This window comes from Cavia porcellus, unplaced genomic scaffold (assembly GCF_034190915.1).
Source record: "Cavia porcellus strain 051 isolate PalLab524CR breed Dunkin Hartley unplaced genomic scaffold, mCavPor4.1 scaffold_11, whole genome shotgun sequence".
Taxonomy (NCBI): domain Eukaryota; kingdom Metazoa; phylum Chordata; class Mammalia; order Rodentia; family Caviidae; genus Cavia; species Cavia porcellus.
In genome coordinates, this window is record NW_026947494.1 from 49,176,873 (window position 1) to 49,189,760 (window position 12,888).

The 12,888-nt window shown below is 45.5% G+C and overlaps 1 pseudogene; it reads left to right on the forward strand.

Moving 5' to 3' along the window:
* Nucleotides 1–474: 474 nt before the first annotated feature.
* On the forward strand, nucleotides 475–9,209 carry LOC101787612 (baculoviral IAP repeat-containing protein 1-like; annotated as a pseudogene).
* Nucleotides 9,210–12,888: the final 3,679 nt, after the last annotated feature.

Consider the following 12,888-nt stretch of genomic DNA (forward strand, 5'->3'; position numbering starts at 1 on the left):
TTTCAGTGGGTTCCGTGCATGTTCTGCTGGCTCCAAGGCAGAAGTGGCATGTCAGCAGGCATAGTGGGGCACACCTGTAATCCTAGCACTCAGGAACCTGAGGCAGGAGGATCACTGTGAGTTGAAGACCAGCCTGGGCTGCATAGTGAGTTCAAGGCCAGCCTGAACTACAGAGTGAGACCCTGTCTCATAATACAAAAAACAAACACAACAACAAAAGAATACACCTTTTGGGTATGTCACCAAGGAGCTGCCCCCCCAGCCAGGCCCACCTCTGAACATGAGACTGGTGGGAGGCATTTTAGATCCAAACCACAGCATACCAACAACTAATCTTTAAAAAGCGATATGGAGATTTTTAGTGGGTCCTAAGTGGAGGCTGGTTTTTATGACACTGTGAGATGTGCCTCTCTCAGCCCTCATCTTCTATGCCTGTGCATTACATATCCGACATAAAAAGGAGAAAAGGATGACATGGAAGAAGAAAGTGTGGCGCATGTAAACAGCTTAGTGTTTAAAGGAGAAAACACAAGTTTTCTGCATCCCAGGTGTGTGATAATAAGCATATGGCAGAAAACTAAGGACAGAGGGTACTTAACTCACAGTACTTCTTTGATGACCCAGAAAGTCTCCAGGTGCTGAGAAGTATCAGGTCTTTCTAATAGGCAGCAAGCAGAGATGCAGCCCAGACAGTGAAATCTTGGAAAGATGTTTTGACAGGTCCCAGATGCCAACAATAGATGAGGACTATGCTTCAGCCTTTGAGACTCTGGAGCAATGGGAGCGGGACTCGCGCTGAAAGAGGAGAACATTCGGAGTTAGCGGCGGCTCCACCTGCAGCCTCCGCTAGTTCTCTCCGGGTTACTGGCGGTTCTCCCCCAGGCCGCAGGAGCTCCCGCTGCTGCAGCTGCGTGCCGCCCAGCAGGGCGCCGCCAGTCCCGCAGTGCTCCAGGCGCTCACGGCCGCCTTCACCGCCGCCCAGCACGTTGAGCTCCGCGTGGAGGAGAGCAGCGGCTTCCTGGAGAGCATCTGGCCAGCGCTGGAGCCCAGCAGGGCCGCGGTCACCAAGGTCACCCTGCGCATGGACGAGCTGCTGAGCGCCGCGGAGCTGGAGCTGCTGCTCGCCCTGCCCGCACTGGAGTCCCTGGCCATCTCAGGCTCAGCCAAGTTCTCGGGTAGCCTGGCTACCTTCCGGAGCATGCTCCTGCTGGCCATCCTACTTTCTCAGGCTTAGCTTTGGGTGATGTGTGCCTCGAAAGCCATAAGCCCCTAAATACTCTTTGATAGCAGAGATACAAACTTTCACTCATTTGGGGGCTATCAGTATAATTGAATGACAGGCCCCTGAATAATAGAATGGTTTTCAAATAACTCAGATTATTTGAACATGAGCATCTTCTGGTTAATAAAATGAACAAAACATGGATGTCAATATTTAATTGAAAATATTTCATTAAGGACCCTTAGTAAGCAGATATAAATTACTTTTCTAAATTACTTGTTAGTAAATAATGACCTATTTGTAGATGATGCTTGAAAACTTCTCCTGTCCCAGCTGACTAATGAAAAAAGGGTGTGGCTTCCTCAAGAGACAGTGTGTCTCATTTATTGTTTTTTTTTATTTCTCTTTTGTTGTTATTATTTTTGAGAGGGTCATGTAACCCAGGCTGGCCTCGAATTCGCAATGATCCTCTTGCCTCAGCCTCCCAACTGCTTGGGTTACAGGCACGCACCTGTAATTTGATAGTTTTCAATATCAACTTTCCCTATCTTTTGTTTTTTTTTTTTTTTTTTTTGGTATCCAGGATGGAACTCACTACCACATCCTTGCTAGGCAGGCGCTCATGCCGTGAGCTAAATCCCTGGCCCAATATTCCCCTTCTTTCATTAAATTTATTCCTAGGTACCAGTGGGATTTTTAAAAACAATATTGTAAATGATATTTTATTTTAGTTTTATATTTTTTTATTTATCTTTTTGAGACAGAGTCTTGCTATGCAGTTCGGGCTGACCTTGAATTCACTTTGTAGCCAAAGCTGGTCTAGAACTCACAATGATCCTCCTGCCTCAGCCTCCCACTGCTGAGATTACAGGCATGCACCACCACGCCACACAGGATATTTAAATTTTTTTACCTTCTAATTGTTAATTAATTTTGATTTTCAGTAATTGTTTTGAGATGGGGTCTTGCTAAACTGCCTTGGCTAGGCTTGAATTTGGTGATCCTCCTGCCTCAGCCTCCCAGAATGATGGGATTACAGGCATGTACCACCAGGCCTGCCTCACTGTAGCTTTGTTTTGTTTTTGTACCGAGAATCAAACTTACAACCGCATGCTTGCTAGGCAGGTGCTTGTGCCCCTGAGCTATATCCCCAGCCCCTCACCATAGTTTTGATTTGTCTTTCCCTGCTGACTGAATGATGTAGAATATCTTTTCATGTATAAGTTGTTTTGGAGAAATGTCTATTCAAATGTCATTGTTAAGACATCTTTTGCTATTGACACTGTTATGTAGTATTTCTTTATATATTGTGGTTGTTAAACCCTTATCACACCTATGTTTGAAAAGTGTTTTTTCTCATTCTGTTACTCTCTTTCTCCCTCTGACTTCATACCTTCTTACCTTCCTCTGTCTCTTTTTCTTCTGCTTTTGTTTTTGGTACTGCGGTCACTCTATAGTGGCCTCTAAGGTGCAAGGTTTTTTCTTAACTTAATTAATTTATTTATTTAGAGGCAGGGTCTCACTATGCAGTTCAGGTTGGCCTTGAGCTCATTTTGTAGCCCAGGCTGGTCTTGAACTCATAGCAGTCTCCCTGCCTCAGCCTCCTGAGTGCTGCGATTACAGGCATATACCACCAGGCCAGGCCTTTTTTTTTTTTTTTTTTTTTGTCTTTTTGAGACAGGGTCTCACTATGGAGCCCAGGCTGGCCTGGAACTTGCAACAGTCCCCCTGCCTCAGCTTCTTGAGTGCTAGGATTACAGGCATGTGCCACCACACTTGGCAAGTTTTTAATTTTGATATGGTTTAATTTATCATTTTTTCTTTGCTAGTGCTTTTGATGTCATATGCAAGGTCATGAGGATTTGCCCCTGTGTTTTCTTCTAAGAGTTGAATGGTTTTAGCTCTTTTGATCACTGATGCATTTTAAGTTAGATATGAGTTAAGGTAGGAAGTCCAATTTGATTTTTTTTTTGCCATGGAAATCCTGTTGTTCCTACACTGTTGGTGGGGGAGATATCTTACTTATGTTTGTGAGTACAGAGAGTAACACAGGGCTTCCCAGATGGTACATACTTGGTGAGTGCTACAGACAATTCTTTGTATATATCCTTACTAAAATGAATGTTTTCCAGGGCATGTTAGCACACACCTATAATCTCAGCACTCAGGAGGCTGAGGCAGGAGGATCTCTGTGATTTCATAGCCAGTCTGGCTTTTATATAGTGAGTTCAAATCCAGCCTGAACTGTGCAACAAGATCTTGTCTCCAAAAATAAAAAACAAAAAAAAAGAGTTGCATGGTGTCTGGTGGTCTTCACCTGACACTGTGAAAGTAGTTGTCGGGTCAAAATGATAGTTTCAGATTTTCCACTTGGAAATTGTTAGGTCAATCATGGAAAACCATGTTTCTCTGCAGACCAAATCTTCACTAACCTGGACAAGTTCCCATGCCTGAGAGAACTGTCGGTGAATCTGGACAGCAGTCTGGATATTTTTTCTCTCTTTCCTGATGAATTCCCAAACCTCCATCATATGGAGAAATTACTAATCCAAGTTTCAGCTGGGTGTGATGCTTCCAAACTAGGTAAGGATGGCACTTGGATTTATTTGTTTTTGCATTAGTTGGAAAAGTTACATGACCAGTGATTTTTGTTTTTTATTTTTGAGATAGCATCTCTCTATGTGGTACCAAAAAAAAAAAAAAAAAAAAAGAAGAACTTGTGTGGGGTCTGAGGGTTTAGTCTGTCCCCATGGATACTGTGGGCACAGCACTCTCTCCTTACAAAGCAGAGGGCTAGTTGTAAATTTTGAGCTTTTACTATCTGCTAGGAACCATTCTAAGTGCTTCCCAAATCCTAACTTCCTCTCCACCTCAGATCATTGCCACTTCACAGGGATTGAAACACAAAGAAGGTAAGTAATTTACTCAATTCACCCAGCTAAGCAAACCTCAACCTGAGTCTGAGCGCTCAGCCTCTGGGGTCAGCTTCTGTGTGAGTGGCTGCTGCATGTGTCTCCCAGAGCTGTGAAGGGCAGCATGGAAGCTGCTGGCCAGGCTGGAGCTGCCATCGTGGGCAGGTGCCTGCTTGCAAAGTCCTTTGTTTAGCACAACCATTAGCACCTCACTCTCGGAAACCCTAAACACCAGACAGAAGTGGACCCTCAAGTTACAACTGGCTTCACATACAACAACTCGGGTTATGACCAGAATTTTGGTTTTAACTTAACAACCAGTCTTGAGTTAGGGTCCGAAGGCTGGATGCTTGTGCTTCCAGATACAGATTTAACCTTTAAGGCATTCTGGAAGGAACATCACAACATCCTTTCCTGTATGGGCTTTGACTGAGAAATCCTGGTTCAGCATCTTTCTAAGGACTGAAATCCACCTGTGTACAGGACAGAGACTTTGAAGGCTGTGCAGAGGAGCCTGAACCTTTGACTGACAGCCTGTGTTACAACCAGCCCTTGGAATGCTTTGAGTTCCTAAGTCATAGGTCCACTCTGTATCAAGCTTTATGAAATCACATGCAAAACATTTGCTGATGGTGATATATTGGAAGTGGTAATTTTCCTGTATTGGTTGGGGTTTGGGGGGGTTGTTTGTTTGTTTGTGAGATTTTTAGTTTTTTTGAGACAAAGTTTCACTATGGGCTTCAGGATGTCCCAGGCTGGCCTTGAACTCACAGCAATCCTCCTGCCTCAACCTCCTGAGTGCTGTGATTACAGATGTCAGTATTTTTACATCAAGCGAGGCTTTGCTTCAGTGCCATTCCTTGTGTGTTTGTGTAGTGTTTGTATTGTGTACATGCAGTACAGACATAGACATTAAAAGGTGATGGCTGAAGGGGACCCTCCTGAGCCCTTATCTTACAGATAGGAAAACTGATTCCTGGAGAGTCAGTAACCACATTGCCCCACCCCACCCCCGTCAGTGCAGATCCTACCTGAAACCCAAGTGGCCCAAGTCTTGGGTCTCTGTGTCAGGCTGCCTTGTTTGATGTCAGTATTGTTGGAACAGGAAGTCATAAAGAATGAGGCCAATTTGGATAGAAATTTACAGTTTTTTCTAATTTCTGAAAAATCTTTGATACTTTAGTCAAATTGATTCAGAATTCTCCAAACCTTTGTGTTTTCCATCTGAAGTACAATTTTTATCCGGGTTTTCAGTCTCTCATGACCACACTGGCTTCCTGGAAGAAACTCAGTGAAATTAGATTTTCTGGATCCTTTTTTGATGCTGGTATTTGGTAAGAATTATAACTTAATAATTTTGTACTTTTTTTGTGGGTAGTGAGGATTGAACTCTGGACCTCACGCAACCTCTCTGTGGACAAAATCATACTGAGCACAATGAACAAGAGCCAAAAAAAATTTTTTTTGAAACAAGGTCTGGCTATGTAGTTCAGACTGGCCTGGACGCACTGGGTAGCTCAAAGTGTCCTTGAATTCACAGTGATCCTCCAGCCTCAGCCTCCTGAGAGCTGGGATTACAGATATGTGCCAATACACCTCGCTGTTTATAATTTTAAACATTTCTAGCTTCTAGGATTATTTTCTGAGTAAAGATTTGGTTTATCTACTTAGTCAAATTAATTCAGTTTGAATTAGTATATTGTTTCGGGTTCTTTTTGTGTTTTTGAGACAGGGCTTCACTGTGCAATTCAGGCTGGCCTGAAACTCACTGTGTGGCCCAGACTTATCTTGAACTTGAGACCAGCCTCCCTCAGCCACAGCCACAGCTCCTGCCTCAGCCCCTGGAGTGCTGGAATGCCAGGCGTGCCACCTCTCCTGGCCTTAGTACTATATTTTAATTTTGATCATTTAAAAATACTACTTGTACTCATAAGAAATGTAATTGACATAACTAAATTTTTATTTCCTCTTTCGTAGTCATTATTCTGCCAAATTTTATTTTTTTTGAAGATGTTAAACCTGGAACAGCAGCGATTTCCTGATGAGACAGCTGGAAAATTTGGTATGTTTTCAAATCGGTGCTTCCTACTTTTTGTTTGCTTCCTTCCCCTTGTTTCCACGAAGTCCTTTGCCTGCCGCTTGACTTAGCCACAGTGAAGCGGATATGGGCAGGCCTCAAGCAGCGCCCATGGGTGCTGGTTCTGGGGCCCTTGACTGACCGCAGTAGGAGGGCACTCGGGTGCCCGGCGTGAAATCAGTTTAGTATTTGCGTGCTACCTGCGCGCATCTTCCTTTGTGTTTTATGTGGTTTCTGGACTCCTTGCATCACCTACTACAGTATGAATGCGATGCAAGCATTTGTCCTACTGTATCCTTCAGGAGACAGTGACAAGGCACACGGGCTGAGGGCTCATTGGGGATGCAGGCCTGTGCGGGGTCTGGCTCTGCAGTGCAGGCTGCAGCCTGCTGGGCTCCCAGCGCCTCTGCAGGAAGCAGTGGGTCTGCGGTTTCCACACAGTCATCGGGCTTGGTCCTAGGGTCCTCAGAGGGGGGTTTTGTTTTTGTTTTTTTGGTCTTTTTTGCGCCGGGGTCTTGCTATGCAGTTCAGGCTGGCCTTGAGCTCACTTTGTAGCCCAGGCTGGTCTCGAACTCGCAGTGATCCTCCCACCTCAGCCTCCCGAGTGCTGGGATTACAGGCGGGAGCCACCACGCCTAGACTCAGAGTGGGTTCTACAGCGACTTCTGCACACTGTGGACCCGGCTCACAGCCCTGTGCAGTTTGATTAAGTGTCGGTGAAGTCCTCCCTGTCTCCGGGAGTTCCAGAGTGCCAGTAGGCACGAGCCTGCCTCTGCGCGTCGGCCGGGAGGGGGCGCAGGCGGCCGCCGCCTTGGGTGGACAGTGGGGCGGGGGCTGGGCAGCAGCACCGGGAGAGAGCAGCGTGTGCCCCTCTCCACAGCTGGCGCCTTGGGTTCGCTCGCGAACCTGGAAGAGCTGGTCCTTCTGACCGGGGACGAGATTCATCAGGTGGCAAAACGGATCATCCAGCAGTGCCAGCGGCTTCCGTGCCTTCCAGCCCTCTCCTTTTTCAAGATTCTGAAGGATGACAGCTTGGCAGAAATCTGTAAGCTCCCTTAGTGCTCTGGCTGGCAGGAAGCCCGGCGCCTGGCCATCCCGGCTGCACCCAGCACGAGGAAGCCTGCCTTTAGGGGTCACTCAAGCCTGCAAGCCTCATGGGTGCACATGTGCTCACACTCAGGGCGGCCTGCAGCCAGCGCTCCTCACGTCTGTGTCAGACACGCCCACGGCTGAGCCTCTTCCAAGTGCCTTTTTCAGCTGGATATTAATATACTTACAGAAGAACAGAAGTCTTCAGTATGCCACTTAGTGAATTTTACTGAAGTCTTGAATATTTTGTGTGGGCAGGTTAGAATATGGGACGTCGCCAGCCTCCTTCTAGCTTCCAGTGTGACAGTGCCACCCGCTCCTTGCGGGAGATGGCCGAGGTCTTGCTTTCTTCCACTACACATTAGTTTTGCCTATTTAAAAATCCTACATAAAGGAATCCTACACAATATGTACGCTTTTGCATCTTGTTTTTGATCATTATGTTTGTGCTATTACAGAGCTCACTGATTTTTCATTACCAAAAATCATACTGTGACTATATACATGCTATAGCTTGTCCACCCAGTTTATTCTAGTACTTGGCTACTATGAGTAGTGCTTTTAGCTGGGCATGGTGGCATGTGCCTATAATCCCAGCACAGTAAGAGGCGGAGGCAGGAGTGTCAAAGTCTAGGAAACTTAGCAACTTAGTAAGACTCTGTCTCAAAATAAAAGTGAAGAATGAAAGAAAAATTTGGGACGTAGCTCAGTGTGATGCCCTGGGTTGAATTTGTTAATAGTAATAGTATTATACCCTGCAAGATGAATGTTCATGATCTTTGATGTACATATTTATTGTTTCTAGGGTAGGAGTTCCTGAGGAACTCGGATAAACTCTCAGTTTTCCACAGAGTTTACAGCAATTTACACGCTGACTAGCAGTCATTTCATACCCTGGCCCTATTTGGTACTTGTCAGTTCTTCAAATTTTATGACCATAGCTCCTTATAGATTTTCTGTTGGTATGTTCTTGTTGTGTGATAGGTACTGTTTGGCACATACGTTTTGCTAGAAAGTACTTTTATTTAAAGTTGTTAAGGCAGGAGGCATGATCTGAGGAGGCCTGGGCTACATAGTGAGACCTTGTCTCAAAAAAAACCCCACACAGACAAAAAAACTCTAAAGAAAGCTGAGTATGATGGTACACACCTGTAATCCCAGCACTGTTGGCTACATAGTGGGTTCAAGGCCAATCTGAACTACGTAGTGAGACTCTGTCTCAAAATAAATAAATTAATGAATAAATAAATTAAAATAGAACAGTATACTGAGCACCTCCTACTTTATTTATAATAGTGGTAGCAGAAGTTAGGTCAAATAACTTTGTCTACTGTTACTGAAATAAAAGTCCTCAGGATCATGTTTTCATGAATGTTTTGTTTCTATAGTCAACATAGCAATCAGTGGAGGTATCCAGAAACTCGAGGACCTAAATCTTTCAATGAATCACGAGATTACCCAGGATGGGTACAGGAATTTCTTTGAAGCCCTGGATAACCTGCCCAACTTGAGAGAGCTGAATATCTCCAGACACTTCACTGACTGTTTCGCAGTCCAGGCCAGCACGGTCAAGGGCCTTGGCCAGTGTGTGTCCTGCCTGCCCAGCCTGCTCCAGTTACACATACTGGGTTGGCTCCTGGATGCAGAAGATGTTGCATTGCTTGATGCTGTGAAAGAAAGATACCCTCAGTCCATGCGTTTGCAGATTTTCTGGAAATGGAGATTGCCATTCCCTCCAGTCATCCAGACATGAAACCTTCAGGTGGGGTGAGCTGGCGCATCCCTGTAACCCAGCACTCCAGACCTGAGGCAGAGGACTTTCAGTCCAAGGGGACCCTGGCACAGTGATAACTTGTCTCAGGTGAAATAAAGACTGTCTCTCAATAAATTTATTCTGTTCTAAAAAAAATAGCTTCTATGATGAATATGATCATTATATACATCTAAAGTGTACCAATAAACTTAATTTAAAGAGGGAAAGAAAAAAAGACAGTAAAAACTGCTGAATCAACAATTCTAGAAATGTAATTTATCAAACACATTTTAGTAACTACTGCGACAAAAGAGTATGTGATATACATAATGATCAAATTCACCATAGGGTATTTGTACTTGTATGTAATATATTTTGATTCTTGTTTTTTTTCTTGCAAACCCCTCTCCCTTCCCTTCTAGTAAGACTGAACCATAAAACTGCTAGAAGCAAACATAGGAAGAAAGCTCTCTCTCACTGGCTTTGGCAGTGATTTTTTGCATACGATACCAAAAGCACAGGTAACAAAAGCAAATGTGTACAGGTGGAACTGCATCAAATTAAAATGTTTATGCATCATAAAAGAAAATAAAGACAGCCTACACCATGAGAGAAAATATTTCAAACCATCTACCTAAGAAAGGGCTAACATCTGTAATGGTTGGTTGTGTTGACAGGAGAAGTTTAGAAGTTTAACTAAATGGGCTCAGCAATTCTATGCCCTGGGCTGTAGAAGATCTGCCTCAGGGTGACTCATTTACAGCACGGGTTGAGGGGACCCACCCCAGAGCTGCTCATGGCCTGGACAATACAGAGAGCACATGAAGAAGGCAGACTTGCTTCTGTTTCTTTGGAGGAGCTCCAGTCTCAGCCTTCAGAGCACACTGACTCCTGGATCCCAGTGCAGACTTACTCTTCAGCCTCCCATCGCAGACCCAGTGGCCTCCAGATCCTGGCTGGATCCTGCAGTCTCCAGCGTGCAGACACCCTCTGCACACTTCCTCATCCAGTCCTGTGGGTGACCATCATAAGCTTATCTTGTGATTTCCTATCCAATTGTATATCTTGTGTTATGTCTGTTTCTCTAGTAAAATAGATACAATATGCAAAATATGTAAGAAATTCATGCAAGTCAAAAAAATATGAAAGACATACAAAGATGTTCATTATCAGTAATCAGCAGATAAATTCTTCTTTTTATTTATTTTATTTTTTTGTACCAGGAATCAAACTCACTACCTCATGCTTGCCAGGCAGGCACTGTGCCACTGAGCTGTATCCCCAGCCCTACAGCAGGTAAATTCTAATCAAAACTGCATGAAGTATCACCTCACACCTGTTATCAGAAAGTCAACAAACAAAAATAGCATGTATTAGTGAGGGTGCAGAGAAATGGGAATTTTGCCTTTTATACTGTGGGCAAGGAGATAGTTTGGTACAGCCACGATGGGAAACAGCATGGTTTCCTGGCAGAAGCAGTACTGGGCCACAAGGCCCAGGGTCTCCAGAGGGTCTGCCCCACGGCTCAAGCCGCAGGGCCTCACTGTGCCAAGCAGGCCAAGGCTGCAAAAGCTTTTTAATAGGACGAGATCCCAGTATTGATTCTTTGTATTATTTTCTTGATAGCAGGGTTCTGTTTATGAAATCTTTGCCCACACCTATGTCTTCAAGTGTTCAGCCCATGTTTTTTTTTAAAGATTTAGTGTTTCTGTTTTAGTATTTAGAACTTTGCTCCATTTTGATTTCAGTTTAGTGCACGGTGATAGATATGGGTCTAGCTTTAGTCTTTGGCATGTGGAAAGCCAGTTTCTCCAGCACTATGCTACTAAAATAGCTTTCTGTTGTTTCACTGTTCTGGGGACTGACCCAGAGCCTTCTCATGAGCTACATTCTCATGAGCATCATTGTTCTGAGACAGGGTTGCCCAGGCCCCAAGCTCGGTCCCCCAAGCTTTCTTCTTTCCTCCTCCTCCAACTTTTTCTTCTTCTGCTTCTCCTTTTCTTCCTTCTCTTTCTCCTCCTTTTTCTTTTTTCTTTTTGTTTGAGACGGGCTCTCACCATGTAGCCCATTAAGTCTGAGTGATCTGTCTGCTTCAGCCCCCGGGTGCACCCGCCTAGCCTTGCCTCAGTGGTTTTCTAAGCGCCACTGTGACCTGCACACTGCTGTTTCTCTATCATCCTCCCGTCTTGTGGGGCCCAGTGAACAAGGGCTCCCACTGCTCGCACTCCCCCCTCCTCTCAGCTACTCACCTGCACAGGCCACCCAGCCTGTTGTCCTTGCACCTCCCCAAGTAGTGTCCCTTTGTGACCCCTAACAGCTGGGAGAATCCCGGGGCCCCCCTGACAGCTTCTTTTCAGTTAAGGTTATTGGTACAGTTTAGGCATACACAGTGATCCCGCTCACCATGGGGATTTAGCATCTGTCTATAATATACCTTGATTTCTCTTTTTTCCCTTCCCATTTCCCTCCCCTTCCTTTAACTTTGGTTCCCCCTCCTTATTTGCAAAATTGTTTCCATGTTATCCTTCTTTCCTCATTTTTACCTTTTCTTTTCTTTTTTTTTTTTTTTTTTTTTTTTTTTTTTTTTTTTTTTTTTTCTTTTTGCGACAGGATCTTGAGCTATGCAGTTCAGGCTGGCCGTGGGCTCACTTTGTAGCCCAGGCTGGTCTCGAATTTGCAAATGATTCTTCTGTCTCATCCTCCCTAGTGCTGGGATGACAGCCCAGTCCACTTGAGAGGTGCTAACTCCAGTCACCTTAGGGGCTCCACCATCGGGGTCCATCGTCCTCTGCAGCGGGTCCATCCTGACTCTGCGTTCCTCCTGGCTCCTGAGGACCATGGCTCCCGAGGGGAGCAGGGAACTGCTGCTTCCACTCCAGCTCCAGTGCGACCCCTCGCTCCGTCCCTTCAGTTGCTTGGCCAGGACTTTGAAGTCTCTCTTGGCTCTGTCTCCCCGCAGCACAGAGAACCTGGGGCAACCCCCACAGTGCTCCTTGCACAGTACTGCCACAGCGGCGACCTTAAGTCCCAGCCCACCAGCGCCTCCGCTAGGAGCCCCTGCTGCGGGCGGGCCTGGCGCACTGTGCCGCTCTAGATCCCTGCTCTGCAAGCTGCGGTGCTGCACACCGACTCTGTGATGCGATGGGTGTCACAGCACTACACCCTCAAATCTAGCCCCGCTCTGCAGTACTGACAGGCATGGAAGCAATCTGCTCAGGTGTTTAGAGCCACAGCATCTGGGGAATGACCAGGGTAGACATGGTCATTGGGTGGGGCTCCCATTAATTAATCCCAGTTCAGTCACAAGAGCTAGAGACCAAAAGACCCATGCTCACCCCCCTCTCCAGGAACGTGATGTCCTGCTCATTACCACTTCACAGGCAAGGAGACTTGTAGCTTGGCATAAGTGACGCCATCTTGAGCTCTGCATTTAACTAGTGCCCTGTATTTCATGCAAGAAAATGGAAAATTATCTAGAGTACTATCCCAAAGCAAAATGAGCCACACCTACCAGAGAAAAATGAACTTGCTCAACAAAGAAGCAGGATACAGGTGTCAACCAAAAATTAATGTAAGATTCTAGCTAGATTGTTTCCAACACAATGTCTTTTTGTGGTTCTCTGTTTTAAAAGCTTTGTAACTTTCCAGTTCAGGGCCACCTGGTAGGACTCTGAAACAGGGATCTCTACATGAGAGGTGGCTGAGCTCAGCTAATGAAATCCCAAATTTATCAGTTTGGCTGCTTAGATTCCTATATTGTTCACGAACCTACTTCAAGGACCATCATGGCGAGACTGGGACACTCAACCCTGTGCGCCTCCTGCACTGCCAGCTA